The sequence below is a fragment of the Bubalus kerabau genome, chromosome 13 (assembly GCF_029407905.1).
Source record: "Bubalus kerabau isolate K-KA32 ecotype Philippines breed swamp buffalo chromosome 13, PCC_UOA_SB_1v2, whole genome shotgun sequence".
In the NCBI taxonomy this organism is placed as follows: domain Eukaryota; kingdom Metazoa; phylum Chordata; class Mammalia; order Artiodactyla; family Bovidae; genus Bubalus; species Bubalus kerabau.
The window spans coordinates 37,669,917-37,686,017 of record NC_073636.1 but is presented as its reverse complement, the minus strand read 5'-3'; positions in this window follow the sequence as shown (position 1 = coordinate 37,686,017).

The following is a 16,101-nucleotide window of genomic DNA, read 5'->3' as shown; positions in this document are numbered from 1 at the left end:
ACAAGACACCAGTGGGAAGACCCCAGAGCTCGGAGTTAGGGCTGAAGCTTCCCCAAACCACAGAGACAGAGAAGCCTGCATTCTGAATGCACCACACCGCCTCCAGGCAGGTACAGCACTGCCCCAAGAAGGTCCCCAGGCCTGTGGCTTCTCCAGCAGGAAAAGAGTCAAAGATGAACATTCAGCTCCCCCAATATTGAGGAGCACCTCCCTAGGGCTCATGAGGGTCACTGGGGGAATTTACTGAACTAGACTGTGGAGAAAGGGGAGGGGTATATGAAGACTGGTCCTCAGATCTTGTTGGACCCCATTTCTGAGTAGAGTTCCAGCCAATGGCCCTGCCCATCCACAGCACTGAGCTGTGGCCTTACTTAACCAATCTTGAGAGAAGCCAGTCTGGAGAAAAATGGCTTAGTTGTAGAATAACAAACAAGAATCACATCTAACTTCTGCTTAAAAACTAAGCAAACAAGAAGAAAAGGAGGTGAAACATTTAAAGTGATGAGAGAGAAGAGTTTGAAAGGCGAAAGGAGATGAAAGCTGTGTAAGAAGAATTTGGATGGAGTGAACTCTCTGCCTTGATATTGGGGGTCTTTTCTTGCTCGGGCCTCAAGGGGATAGAAACACTGCATTTTCTGTCCCTCTCACCTGCATGATAGAGAACTGCCATCACTGAGAGAGCTGGCATCATTGGCAATTCTTGGTGTTCCAGACCTTGCACCTCCCTTGAATCCAAGAGGACTATGAATCATGACTCCATCCCTGGTATGAGGTTTGCAGAAAGAGAGCAAGTACAAGGGTGAGATTGACAATGAGAGGGAGAAAGACTGAGAGACAGTTTCTGGGGTCACACGGTGAAACACGATATGCTTTATTGCATCAAAATGCCGGGATTAAGAGCTGGGGGAAACATAGTCACAGCTCCAAGACCTAGTGCAGCCGGGCCTGGCGTGGGAATGGAACTCCTCCTGGTCCACCCGTGGACCACTGATTTCAATATCACTTTAGCCAACAAGTAGTGGACACGTTCAGCCTCTACAGGAGCCTCTGCTAATATCCCCAGTGCTGGAACTGTCTAGATGGCACAGAGCTTCTGAGCTCTGGTCTGCAACTGGGACACAAATACAAATGAGGCTCAGCTGACAGAGGAATCACTGCATTTCACAGGGACTGGCTTGAATTATACTAGAGAGACAGGGTGCAGAGTCATCAGATATTTCAGTTAGAAAATCACATGCACACCTGCGTTTGAGGCTAAATTTCATATGTACTATAGTTCTTTTTTAAAGCTGTAAATTTGTTCAAGACTTATCACAACATCCTCATATTAAAAACAAAATAAAAAACATTCCTTCTTTTGGCCGCACTGTGCAACATGGGAGATCTTAGTTCCCCAACCAGGGATCAAACCCATGTCCCCTGCTCTGGGAGTGTGGAACCTTAACCACTGGACCACTAGGAGGTCCTCCAAAAACATGTTGACATGATTGCATGTCATGTCTAGCCACAGGTGACTTCCCTGGTGGTACAGTGTTTAAAACCCCATGCTCCCAGTGCGGGGAACAGGTGTTCGATCCTTGGTCAGGGAACTAGGTCCCATGTGCTCTAAGTGCTCCCATGCTGTGACTAAAAGATCTCACATGCTTCAGCTAAGACTCAGTGTAGCCAAATAGATATTTTTAATAACTTATGTCAAAAAGTCATGTACCAAACTTTCAGTTATAAAACAAGTAAATCCTAGGGACCTAGTATACAACATGGTAACTATATTTTATACTGAATTGTATATTTGAAAGTTGCTAAGAAAGTAGATCTTAAAAGTCCTCATAATAAGAAAAAAAATTATAACTATGTGTGGTGATAGATGTTAACTAGACTTAATGTGGTGATTACTTCACAATATATACAAATTTTGAATCATTATGTTGTACACCTGAAACTAACATAATATTAAATGTCAAATATATCTCAATTAAAATGTGTAAGCAAATGTAATCTACCCAGAACTTGAGGATTACAGGGGCAGTTTGAGAATAGATTGCCCCCAAGTTTGTTGTTTTTTTTTTTTTTTTTGCCATACAAAATAATAAAGACACCATCAAGAGTAAAGTAGACATCAACAAAAAAAGACCCCATCATAAATGAAAGGGAAGAAAAATATGGCATACTTTGTGAAAAGAAAAATTCACTGAATAAAAGGGCCAAAAATATCTAAGAGAAAGAGCAATTTATTATAGCTAAAGCTTAGTTCATAAAAAAGTTTAAATTCTTAAATATCATTTCAGTCATGTCCGACTCTGTGCAACCCCATAGACAGCAGCCCACCAGGCTCCGCTGTCCCTGGGATTCTCCAGGCAGGAACACTGGAGTGGGTTGCCATTTCCTTCTCCAATGCAGGAAAGTGAAAAGTGAAAGTGAAGCTGCTCAGTTGTGTCCGACCCTCAGCAACCCCATGGACTGCAGCCCTCCAGGCTCCTCCATCCATGGATTTTCCAGGCAAGAGCACTGGAGTGGGATGCCATTGCCTTCTCCGATGTAATTATTAGGAAACACATAATTAAATAAACACCTAAGTCAAAAAAGACAAAGAAGAATAAAATGAGCTAAAGGAGAACAGAAGGGAAAGGTAATAAAGAGAAAGTCAAATAAGGAATTAGAAATCAGAAAGAAAACATGAGATCGTAAGAAATCTCCAACACATTCAACACAGAAGTGTATTAAAATGACAGTATGCTGCAAAAATAACTCACTTAGGGAAAAGAGGTGAGAATATGGAACTATCAAAGAAGTAAAATGTTAAAAGGGAAACGCTAATTGATACAGAGAGATTTAAAAATAATCACAAAACAACATTTCTAAAAGCTTTGAGAATAAAATTGGAAGTCTAGCTCAATCAGTTATAGAATAAATACCAATCTTTCTCTACCTGTGTACCCAGCATGGTAGCAACATGGAATGGCTTAAATTTAAATGTACTTAAAAGTTCAGCTCCTTAGGTTCACTGGCTGCATTTCAAGTGTGCAGTAGCCACATGTAGCAAGTGGTTACTGAATTAAGCAGTGCAGATAAAGAACATTTCCATCACTGCAGAAAGTTCTATCAGCCAGCTCTGGTCTAGAGAGAAGACCATCATTTCCATTAGTTTTTGCACAATATTCCTCCAACTTGAAGAAAGCAACTCTCACAACTCCCATGACTATGAAGTGGAGGTCAAAGTGTTAGTTGCTCAGTCGTGTCTGACTCTTTTGCGACCCCATGGACTGTAGTCCACCAGGCTCCTCTGCCCATGGGATTCTCCAGGCAAGAATACTGGAGTGGGTTGCCATTGCTTTCTCCAGGGGGACTGCCCTGACCCAGTGACTGAACCCAGTTCTCTTGCACTGCAGACAGATTCTTTACCATCTGAGACAACAGAAAAGCCCAATGACTGTGAACACCACCACAAAGAAATGCACCTGCTGAGGTCTCTTTGTCTTAGGAAGCTAAATAAGCTCAGCCTAAATTCTCCCTCAACACTCGGTGGAGGTCTTAAGTTCTGTCCGATTTCTAAATGTATGCATGGCCTCTTTGTTCCTATAATGACTTCTGTCTCCCCGATTCCTGCTTTCTTTCCATGTCAACCTGGACATCCAGCTAGCTCATTGGCTTTGTTTTCCATGCACAAAATATCCCACCCACACAATATGCTATGAGGAGTGTAGGGGACAAGAAGCCTTTCCAATGATGTCACACGAAAGTTGTCAGTTTATTAATACTATCGGGCATCTTGGAATTTCTTCCAGCCACCAGGACATAGAGCATTCTCTACTGGCTCCTCCCTGGCCCTAAATCCCAGCATCACCACATGCTAGTGCCTCTTCTCCCCACTTATTTCCCACTCTTCTTCCTGCTCTCAGGCATACCTACCCTGCATCCCTCCTCTGGTACCACACGGAGCTCTTTAGCCCTCTTTGATAGAACTGCCTCCATTCATACACTTTTTCCCTCAGGATCTCAGCTTCTCAAAGTAAAGCTGCTTTGGGCAATTTCCCAAATAAGAAGCATCTGAGTGCTAGTAGCAATTAAGAGAATGGACATTTCACCTCCATAGATGAGCACAATTCCTGCTTTCTCTGAACCCCTGGAAGGCTGAATCATTTGAAAAATGTTGTTTATTTATGTATTTATTTTTGGCTGCCCTGGGTCTTTGTTGTTGGGTTCGTGCTTTTCTCTAATTGATGTGCATAGGCTTCTCATTGTGGTGGCTTCTCCTCTTGCAGAGCATGGGCTCTAGAGCACACGGGCTTCAGTATTTGTGACACACAGGCTTAGCAGACCCTCAGCATGTGGGATCTTCCCAGTCCTGGGATCGAACTGGTGTCCCCTGCATTGGCAGGCAGACTCATAACCACTGGACCACCAGGGAAGTCCAAGACTGCATCATTTTATGGGTTCTTTTCTCTGTGGTGATTTCCTAATGGACAGAACAAGTACATTCCGTGCCAGGAAGAGGCTGCTCTTGGAGTCACAGAAAGGCGAGCACTGGACGTGAATCCACAGCTGTCCTGAGCATAAGACTTGGAGCCTCAGAGGGTGGCAGTTTTAGATGAGGATTTTAAAATTCCATGGAGCAAAAAAGGATTTAGGCAAACTTTTCAGGTTACGACTTTTTTTTCCCTTAAATCTGCCTGACTGAGAATGGGGCTTCCCTGGTGGCTCAGACGGCTCCTGCAATGCAGGAGAATCATTCTTATTTTTATATGAAAATAAACATCTGAATATTGATTCTTCAAGGCACAACTGTTACTGATGAGGCCAACATTGCTTTCATTTGCAGGTAAGTAGCTGCAACAGAAGCAGAAAACCTCCTGGGGCGCTGGCTCTGATCATTCAGAGTTTCTTCAATGTAGTGATTTCCCCAACCTTAGGGTCCCCAGGATGCTGTAGAGTTCTCGTTAAAACACAGAGTGCTAGTTCTCACCCTGGAGTTTTTGACTTAGTAGATCTGCAGTGAGAACATTTGTTTCTAAATGCAAGTTTGGAGAATTTAAAATTAAACATTAGACCTTGTGTGTATATGTGTGTGCACATGCACACATGTGAGTGTGGGCGGACCCTACCTGTTTCCCGTAAATGTGGGCTTACTTTCCAGCTTTCATCCTTACTGCCTAGACTTCTTCAGTTCCCTAAGACTGGGGAAGATTTGGGGATCACAGAGATGACAGCACACCTGATCATCCCCCCTATATCTGGGGGTGTGTGTGTGGCATTTAATCCAAACCAGAAACTAGACACCCCCCCTAAACTGTCTTCTGATTATCTCAGAATACAGGACACTTCTGGTGGACAAGGGTTCTAGGCAAAGGAAAACAGATCACTTAAAATGGTAAAGCCAGCCAAACCGGGACTGTACCTTAGTTTCCAAGGTTCTTTGCTGTAGAAATAAAGTAAAGGTAGCTAAGGGCCTATGAATAGGTTGGTCCATTTGCATGTTTGCCTTCATCAGGACAACTGTTCTCCCAGAACCTTCTGGAGGCCCCAGGCTTTCCTCGTCCTGAGCTCTCTTTGTAACCCTGGTGACCATCAGTTCATCCTGACAACTGGCAGCTACCTGCCCGGACCAATCTCACCATAACAACTAGCTGCTATGTGTCTCATCCAATGTTGCTTCTTGCTAAAACTGAAATCTTTATGTACTGCACAGCTCCATTTTAGCTGATTATTTTATAAAGAGTAACATTAATAACCAGAGACTTTTTTTCCTGTGTAATTACATGGCAATTCCTGATATCATGATTCTCAGATGGAGAGACCCTTTGTGTAGCCCAGTCATTTGGGCTACACAATTTGTCATTCAGACTAATTAAGGTTTTCTTCTTGCCGTTTGTTTTTCTCTTCTAAAACTGGAATGACAAAAAGATCACATTTCATTGAACCTGCTTGAGGTTTAGCTCAGTTAGTTAGGTTTTACAGTAAAGAATAATGTACGTGTGTATGCTCAGTCATATTCAACTCTTAGCCACACCGTGGAGTGTAGCCCATTGGGCTCCTCTGTCCATGGAGTTTCCCAGGCAAGAATACTGAATTTGGTTGCCATCTCCTGCTCCAGGGGATCCTTATCACCCAGGGATCAAACCCTAGTCTCTTGTGTCTCCTGCATTGGCAGGTGGATTCTTTACCACTGAGCCACCAAGGAAGCCCAGTGAAGGATAACTTTGTTATTAAGTCTTTTATAATAAAAGGGGAATGGTGTTGAAAACAAAGTCTACCTTAAGTCATGAGAAGCTGGGTTATCTTGCAGCAGAGAGGTAACACTTCCCTGAATGTGCGTTACTGGAGTACACAAACCAGAAGAGTCCTGCAAATGTTTTGTTACGTCTTCACTGATTGAAGAAGAGAAGGAAAGGAAGCCCTCGGTGAAGATGTGAATTCATGAAAGTCCATCTTTGTTCTCAGCCTCTGCTTCAGCTTTTACTTTTATCTGATTGGATAGATGGGTGCATTCTTGCAACTTTTCTGTACTATTTAAATTATTACAAAATAAAAACCATTAAGTGCACTGTGACTTTGGTTATCAATGAATGAAGGACGGGTTTTGACCATAACACACACTCTTCACTTTTCTGATATTCTGCATTTCACTCTATTTTTCCAAAATTATGACTATGATTGATCATGCTATTTATGGGGAGAAAAATAAAGTTTTTCTAGAATATGATTTCTGTTCATTAAAACAAAATGTATTGTCTATCAAATACTGTGAGTTCAAAGCTCTCCACTGCTATATTCATCAACCCCGACAGCTAATGTTATTGAGGACTATAATATGCCAATCACTTTGCAAGTTGCCTTACATGTGCTATTCCATGAAATCCTCATAAAATCTTTAGAGGTAATTTAAAATAAGGAAATTGAGACAGGGAGGGGAACTAAATGGCCCAATGTCAGCGTGGCAACAAAACCGGTGCTACCTTCCAAAGGTAGGACTTGTTTTTTGCTTCCCAGTAGAGGGAGAAAGGGGCTTCTCTGGTGGCTCAGTGGTAAAGAATCTGACTGCAAAGCAGGACTGCTGCTGCTGCTGCTAAGTTGCCTCAGTCGTGTCCGACTCTGTGCAACCCCAAAGACGACAGCCCACCAGGCTCCCCCGTCCCTGGGATTCTCCAGGCAAGAACACTGGAGTGGGTTGCCATTTCCTTCACGTGAGTTCAATCCCTGGGCTGGGAAGCTTCCCTGGAGAAGGAAATGGCAACCCACTCCAGTATTCTTGCCTGGGAAATCCCATGGACAGAGGGACCAGGTGGGCTATGGTCCATGGGGTTGCAAAGAATCAGACATGATTTTGCAACTAAACAGCAGCAGCAACAGAGGAGGAAATCTGAGACTGCAGAGAGAAGGACAGCTCCATAATAGACCTTGCTGGCTGTGAGATAGACTATTTTATAGAGTGATGGAAAAAGTAGGCAGAAAGGTGATGCTAATGACACTTAGACTCCTTCTTGGTATCTTAGCAGTTCCAGATGCTGAAGAGGAAAATTTCTCTGTCCCTAATTACTTTTGACAGTCTTGAAAATGAAGTCAGGTCAAAGTTACCATCAGAATATTTAGACAGAGTATTCAGGCTGCAGCTGAATTTATTTTAAAGGACAGAGAAGAACTTGATTTTAATATATACAACTCAGTCATTGCTAAAAATACAAAAAAAGGAGTGTTAGCAGAGGCAAAGCTGAAAACATAGATAATTGAAGGAACAATACTAATAATTATTATGGAGATGCAAGGTACATTCCTATAGAACCTGATAAATACCCCAGTCAGTGCTTAAATCATAGCTTCTAAATTTATCTGTCCTCTGTGATGCTAAAGCAATGTTCTAAACAACCTGCCGAGAAATGATAGAACTGAATAATGAAAAGAATGAAACAGAACACTGTCCTTGCAACTTCAATGGCCCTTAAACCTGTTCTTCAAAAGAACACATCGTCTCTCATGAAGAAGCTCTTTCAATACACATTCCTCCCGTATCTTTTGCATTTGTCACATTTGTGTAATCCCCCCATGTTTCTTCCCATCGTTTCCCTGACAGCCTCACCCCCGTGCTTTTCTTTGCCTGTTTGGGTCCTGCTTTCCTCCATCGTCAGATCATCTTGCTCCTCCAACATCCCACATGATATAAACATCCTCCCAATAGGCAGTTGTCACACACGGTCTTGTGATCGTTCTCAAATTATTGTCTTCAATGATGGTTTAAATCTTGAATTGTATTTCAACATTTAGTAGATCACAGCTTTGTGCCTTTATCCTGTCTGGAGGCCAGGTTTGAGGTCAGCAGGATTTGAAGGAGAGTGGAGCCCTTGGCTCTGGTGTTAAAAGAAATCGCTATGGAGTTGTTGAACCAAAGTGGAGTCGGAGGAGGGAAGAGCAGCCTGAAGACGCTGGGGCAGAAGTGAGAGGTACAGTAAGCAATGAACAGGGTACAGGGCTCAAGAGAGAGGTCAGGTTGATCTAGATAAAGAAATGGGCCAAAAAAAAAAAGGAGAAGATTGAGAGAGTAGTATTACAAGTTTGGAAACCGAAGGGCAGATAAGATGAGCTGCTGATTCTCAACGTTGAAGAAAATATTAAAAACAACCTGCTAAGAAACTACAGGCTGGAAAAGTGAGGCTGCTGCTGCTGCTAAGTCACTTCAGTCATGTCCAACTCTGTGCGACCCCATAGACGGCAGCCCACCAGGCTCCGCCGTCCCTGGGATTCTCTAGGCAAGAACACTGGAGTGGGTTGCCATTTCCCTCTCCAATGCATGAAAGTGAAAAGTGAAAGTGAAGTCGCTCAGTCGTGTCCAACTAGTAGTGACCCCATGAACTGCAGCCTACCAGGCTCCTCCGTCCATGAGATTTTCTAGGCAACAGTACTGGAGTGGCTTGCCATTGCCTTCTCCTGGAAAAGTGAGGCAGAAGGATGTAAAAGAAAAAACACAGACTTAGGAATCGAAAGACTGTATTTGGACTTTGCTTCTGCCACTTCCTCTTCTTGTCAGATCAGGCCAGTTCCTTCAGCCCTTCAAGGTTTCCTCAGCTGCAAAAAAGAGATAAAAAGACTTATCTCTAAGGACTGCTAGGAGGATAAAATGAGATAACGTTCCTGTAGAGCAACGTCTACACCCTGCAGCTGTTAGAACAGCCCCTTTCTTTCTGCTACAGGGGAAATATGAGAAGAATCATAGGATTGGACATGGGCTCAGTGAGAAAATGTAGGTGGTATTCTGAGGTCTGAGGTATGTGTGTGGTAAATGTTTGAGTCCCAACTCCAGGATGAGGAAAGAAAGAAAATGATGAGGAAAAACAAGTGCTAATCTCATGTCTCTAGCAGTCTGCTGGACTCTACGGGATCAAAGATAGTGAATAAGACACAGTCTTTGCGGCCCTAATCCTGAAAAACCGGGAATATCTTGTAGCACGTTAAATACTCAAAGTCTGGAAATTTAAAATGGCATTATTTAAAGACAGAAAAAAGATGAAGTAAATAATTACATGCTAGGCAGTTTAACCCCACTTGTGGAAATATACTAGAGGCGGTTTTATGAAAGGAACAACTTGACAATCATAAGGTAATTTGATTAGGAAGAGGCAATATGCTTCTAACGGGAACGAGGTTCTAACAGCTCGCTGGTTGGCTTTTTTTGAAGTCGTTTACTGCCATGGTGTCTGACTTTAGACCCACATCCCTCCTAATAACGGCAGAGAATCCAGGCCAGTAATTCATATGATAGCTAATAGTGTAGTGTTTTTAAAGCCATAGAACAAAGAATAAAAACAAAGGAACCCAATTTTTAGAAATGTAAATGTGGAAGGTGAAAGAGTATGTGAAGAATATGTAGTTAAAATCTGAGAAAATCCCAGATAAAATGTGAATTTTAAAATTTCTACAGAGTTTGCAATTAAAGCATGCACAAGTCTTCTCCTCCTTTCAAAAATACTGTATGGAAACCAAAAGATTCACTGTGAGGAAATTTGAGTTGGTGAGTACATTAATCAATGAATGCATTAACCAACTAATGAAGATGGTAGTGGGGACGTCTGGGATAAACCTACTTCAATGCCTTGGGTAACTCATGGTACAATCCCCAGCCTTAATTTTCTCTTCACCCCAATCAAGAGGTCCGCCTTAAAGTTAAATGCTAAAAGGTGGCCGATCATGACTTCTGTCCAGCAGAGAGGATGTCAGCTTTCTGTGAGAGCTCTCTCTGAAGGCTCAAGCAGAATGTGGTGGGAAACAACTGGCTCAGCTTTGTGTCAGATTTGTGGGTCTGCCCTGCCTCCAGTCTCTGTGTATGTAGTCGGCTCAAGCCCTCTGGAGTCGCTCACATTGTCCTCTGGATGTGCGGATTCCATTCCACCCCAGGGCAGCAAGTTCATATTAACATTTTGCTTCATTTCCAATGGTGAATTCTTGCCTTACTCCAGCACTGACCCGCTGTGGGTTCCTGAGCTGATTGTATCATTTATCTTTGTCTCGTGGAGGCGATCACAGCTGTCAAGCTGTAAGGTGCCATCTTTCAACCAGAATATGAAAGCGTCGTTGCCTTTATCCCTTCAGAGGGCTTCCTAAAATACCAACAGCATTGGAATGATAACATCCTCTCACCTATCTTACCAGGTCATCTGGGCATTGAAATAAGCTAAATCATGTCAAAGGTTGTTGAAAAAAATTGAAATGACTACATGACATTAAAATAAGATTTTTTTAAATTCTACCATTTTCTAGGAGGTCAGTTTTTGCAAATTTCCTTGAGGAGATATTTAAGTGCTATTATTGCAAATAATCTCTAAACATTTGACTCTGTCACAAAAGACAACTTGATAAGTGAAACATTTTTATTTGTTCATTTCTCGCTAAAAACTAAATACTGAGATGAAAATCAATGATATGGAGACTTTTGACTCTTGACTCCTTCATGACTGGTGCTTTGTTTTATTTATCTCGGACTCACTAGGATCTGGTAAAGTACTGCTTCCCATAGTAAAAGCTTCCTAGATAATCTCTGAATTAAGAGAAAGCCTCCAGACCACATGGCTCATCTAAATAGTACAGGTCTCCAAGTTTTCTTGTTTCCCTATGGATAAAGAGATTATACAATTAATTCTCTTCACCTAAATATTTGTGAAATGCTAAACATCTTATTGAAGAATTCAGTGAATTATCTCCTAACGCCTTTCTATTTCTTATGATGATAAACATTTCCTAGATCCCACATCCCACACATAAAAGCCTTTTCTTTCTCTTCTGATTGTTGGAGCATTGCCGGACTTCCTGTCATGGCAATGGGCAGGATGAGGGCTCTAGTGCCAGTTTCAAGTACATGACTGATGCAATGTCTGGGTGGCACACCATTTTGTGTTAGTGAAAATGAAAGGAAAAAGGGGGCTTGGAAATTAATTTGATAGAAAAAGTTCCTTATACGGTTGATGAAATGACTCAGAAACCATGAGGTGCTTCACCATTGCCAAGAATAATCTTCAGCTTGGTCAGAAGTCAGATTACTCACCTTAACACTGGAGGGACAAGTGGTTGCCTAGAGGTGGGGTGTCGAGAGAGATTGCAATGGGACACAGGAAACAACAATGACATTTGGTGCTTTGGTCATACTGGTCATTTCATGGGTATCTATGTCTATCAAAACTCATCCAACAGTGTCCAGTTGATTATGTTAATAGACAATTATACTAGAGTAAAGATGTCAGAAAAAAGGGAGGGGGCAAGACAAAGAACGCAGCAAGCATTAGCAAGCAAGGGAAAAGGAGAACCTTGGCTTTAATCCTGTGCTGTGCTAGGCTTAGTTGCTCAGTCATGTCCAACTCTTTTTGACTCCATGGACTGTAGCCCTTCAGGCTCCTCTGTCCTTAGGGATTCTCCAGGCAAGAATACTGGGGTGGGTTGCCATGCCCACCTCCAGGGGACCTTCCCAACCCAGGTGGGGTTCTAAAAATAATCAAATGCCATACTTTCCTAAGGTGGGTTTTATTCAACGATAGTTTTCCAAGATAAGCAGAGAGTGTGCTCCAAGGTCAAATAAATGTGGGAAAAGGAGGCATGTTTTCCATCAGAATATGTTAGCATAACAAATAGGCCTTAAGAAGTCCTGTAAAAAAATTCTCATTTAATTTATTTCATCTGGCATTCCCCTAATGTATTTCAAGCAACCTCTATGCAAAATGTCCTTGTCTAACTCAACCCTTTCATGTAGACATAAGAAAAGCCATGCAGGTAATTAGGAGACAGTGTTAGTTCAGAGAACAGACTCTGACAGACAGATGTCAGGTTTTTTTGTACTACTCACTTAGCAGAAGGAAAAGGAAATGGCAACCCCTTCCAGTATTCTTGCCTGGAGAATCCCACGGACAGAGGAGCATGATGGGCTCCAGTCCATGGGGTCGCAGAGACAGGACTGAAGTGACTTAGCATGCATGCACACCCTTGGCAGTGGGATCATGGACAAATCATAGAAACCCTCCAAACCTCAATTTTTCTCTCTGTAAAATGGGGTAAATAATAGAAGCTAAATCATTGGGTCACTCTGAGGACTAAATAAATAATTCATGAAAATGCTTGGGGCAGCACACAGCATGCTCAAATTGCTGAGCCATCAGCAAGAAAACAACCTCTGAACTGGGCAGGCTCTTTGTGGACATTCACTGCCCACACTTAGTATTCCAGTCAACCTCCTTCCTCTTTGTCATTCATCCCATCTTACAAGTAGTGCAGGGAAAAAAAGTAAAGGATGTAGAAAGACTGACTCCATGAAAGAGAAATTCATCCTCCTGTGGTTAAATTTGCTGCTTTACTCGTCAATCAAAATTTTTGGTGACTTTTTTGTCATTCCTCTAAATGAAGATGCAATTAACCTTCAGGAGGTGGGGGCTTGGAGTGGGAAGAAGCATAGAAGTAGCAAACTCAAAGAATCTCTGAAAAAAACAAAAACTAGAAACCAGCACTCCACTTGTTTTACCTGTGATGGGCTTGAACCAAACAACCAGACACTTAATTAAGATTACTGAGAAATGCTGCTGATGGTTAATATTCAGATGCTCTTTTATTTAATTATCCTGCTCTATCTACAAGTCCTCATCCCCAAATTGATGACATGAGTGATTTGCCCTCCATCAGAGGTGGAGCCCACCGCACAGCAAAGGCAGCCTTTCAGAACACACGCTGGGAAAGGATGGGGTTGCCATAGCAACGTCATCCAGCACTCCCCTCAGCACCCTCCTTGCAAGGCTCTCCTCTTCCCTGGCAGATTTCTTTATTTTTTTCACTTCATGATTTATATGGACACAGAGTGCAGAGGGGCAATGAATGGCACACCATGCTAAGCACTAGATGTCTGTCTTGCTAAAGCACCCAGGATCAACAGAGTAATTATGTCCAGTTATTCCCAAAATGGGATGTACATGAGTATCATCCATAACTTAAAGCCTGGGTGCCTGGGCCTGACTCCAGACCTATGAACTCATTCTTCCTAGTAATTCAGTCTAAGAACCCAGACTTATTTAATAAGCTCCATGAATTGCAGGGAAACACTAATTCACTCCAAATCTTTTATTTTGTACATTTAAAAAATGAGATCCTAAAGCCCTGGGGAGTGAATGAACCAAATCTCCTGACCTTTGGCAACTTATTTGTACCTGATGCTCAAACCAAACTGATTATGATGTCCCCGGGTTCTAGGAGAATTATCTGCATGAATCTGATAAGTGCCTGGTTTTCTGGTGACATCCTTTTCCCAAACTCCCTGCCTCTAATTTGATTGATTAGCTGCTTGGCTCGTCTCTAAGTGTGGCTGATTATAATGATGCTCTGGAAAACCTAGAAGAAGCTTCTAGCTCCCATGTGTTTGTATTGGCTTCTATACAGATTTTTCATCAAGTAAGTAAATCTACAAACTTTATTTTTGGACTAGATAATGGCTAAAAGTCCCCTCCTCCACCTTGTGACTATTTTACAACCCTTTGAAATTGGATTTAAAAATAATACACAGTCAATTAATTCTGATTATTTGTAAATTAAGATAAATTTATTTTCAAATCTTCAAAATAAATGGTAACTTTTCTTTGATCCCCGAGAGTTTATGAAAGATACACTAAATATGGGACATACTTACAGGAACAAATTAGCAACATACTGTTTTCTATTTATTTCCAATCTACCAGCTCTTGGAAGTTGATCAAATGTGAGTGAATTTCCACCAAGCCAGACCCTGGATGACTAGCAGCTCTAAGAATCAGACTGAAGATGGTTAGACTGTGAAATTCTCAGTATGAATGATGCCTTTGGATAATAATGCCCTACCTCTACTTAATCCAGACTCATTTGGGAGGGTGGAGATGCAAAGAACAACCCTGTGAAGCAGATTCCACTGTTGGCCTGACTCCTTTCAACTAAAGCAGAGCTTCTCAGCCTTACCACTGTGAACATTCTGAGCTGGATAATTCTTTGGTGCAGGGGATGGGATTTTAGCATCATCCTTGACAACTACTGGGCTTCCCTTGTGGTTCAGCTGGTAAAGAATCCGTTTGCAATTCAGGAGACCTGTGTTCAGTCCCTGTTTTGGGATCCCCTGGAGAAGGCAAAGGCTATCCACTCTGGAATTCTGGCCTGGAGAATTCCAAGGACTGTATAGTCCATGGAGTTGCAAAGAGTTGGACACGACTGAGTGACTTTCACTTGACATCTACTCACCAGCTACCAGTAGCCTTCCTGTCTGTTATGAAAATCTAAAACGTCTTTGAAAGTGAAAGTGGTAGTCACTCAGTCGTGTCCTACTCCTTGAGACTCCATGGACTGTAGCCCGCCAGGCTCTTCTGCCCATGAGATTCTCCAGGCAAGAATACTGGAGTGGGTAGCCATTCCCTTCTCCAGAGGAGCCTCTCAACCCAGGGCTGAACCTGGATCTCCGTCATTGCAGGCAGATTCTTTACCATCTGAGCCACCTTGCCAAATGTCCTTTGGGGGACAAAAATTGCCCTTAATTGGTAACCACAGTTCTAAGTGTTTCCTGGCCTGGAATATCCCATCTGTGGTTCTCTCCCACAGTTACTCTTAGAATAACATATTCCTCCATAGTTTCAGCCAAACTGCCTACTTGGTTCTTTCCTTTTTAACATCTTTATTGAGACATAATTCACATACCACAAAATTCATCCTTTAAAGTGTACATTTCAATGGCTTTAGCTTATCCACAGAGTTGGGAAGACATCACCTCAATCTAAGTGTAGAACATTTTCATCACCTCGAAAAGAAACTATCCATCAGTATCACTCCCATCCTCTCCCTCCAGTCCTAAGCATCCACTAGTATCCACTTACTCTCTAAATAGATTTGCCTATTCTGCACTTTTCACACTGTTGTTCACGTGAAACTCTCTATGTCATGTCCAACTCTCTATGACCCCACGGACTGCAGCACACCAGGCATCCCTGTCCCTCACGATCTACTGGAGTTTGCCCAAGTTCATGTCCATTGAATCGGTGATGCCATCCAACACTCTCATCCTTGTTGCCCTCTTCTCCTTCTGCCCTCAGTCTTTCCCAACATCAGGGTCTTTCCAATGAGTCAGTTGTTTGCATCATGTGGCCAGAGCATTACAGCTTCAGCTTCAGCATCAGTTCTTCCACTTCTTGGGCTCTAAAATCACTGCAGATGGTGACTTTTCACTCATACAGCATGTGGTCTTTTGTGATTGCCTTCGTAGTGCTCTAACGCCTCATTTATGTTGTAGTATGTCAGTAATTCATTCCTTTTTATTATTGAATAATGCTTCATAGCTTGGACATACCATATTTTGTTTCTCCAGTCTTTAGTTCACGGACATTTGGGTTATTTTCATTGTTTGTCTAATGTGAATAGTACTATGCTGAGCATACATGTACAATCTTTTCACATGGTTGTATATTTTTATTTCTCTTGGCAATATGCCTCAAAGTGGAACTGCTGATCATATGGTAAGTCTATGTTTAACTTTTTGAAGGACTGCCAAGCTGTTTTCCAGTGACTGCACCATGTACATTCTCACCAGCAGTGTGTGAGAATTCCAACTGTTCCACAAGTCGACTTCATTCTTGTGATGTG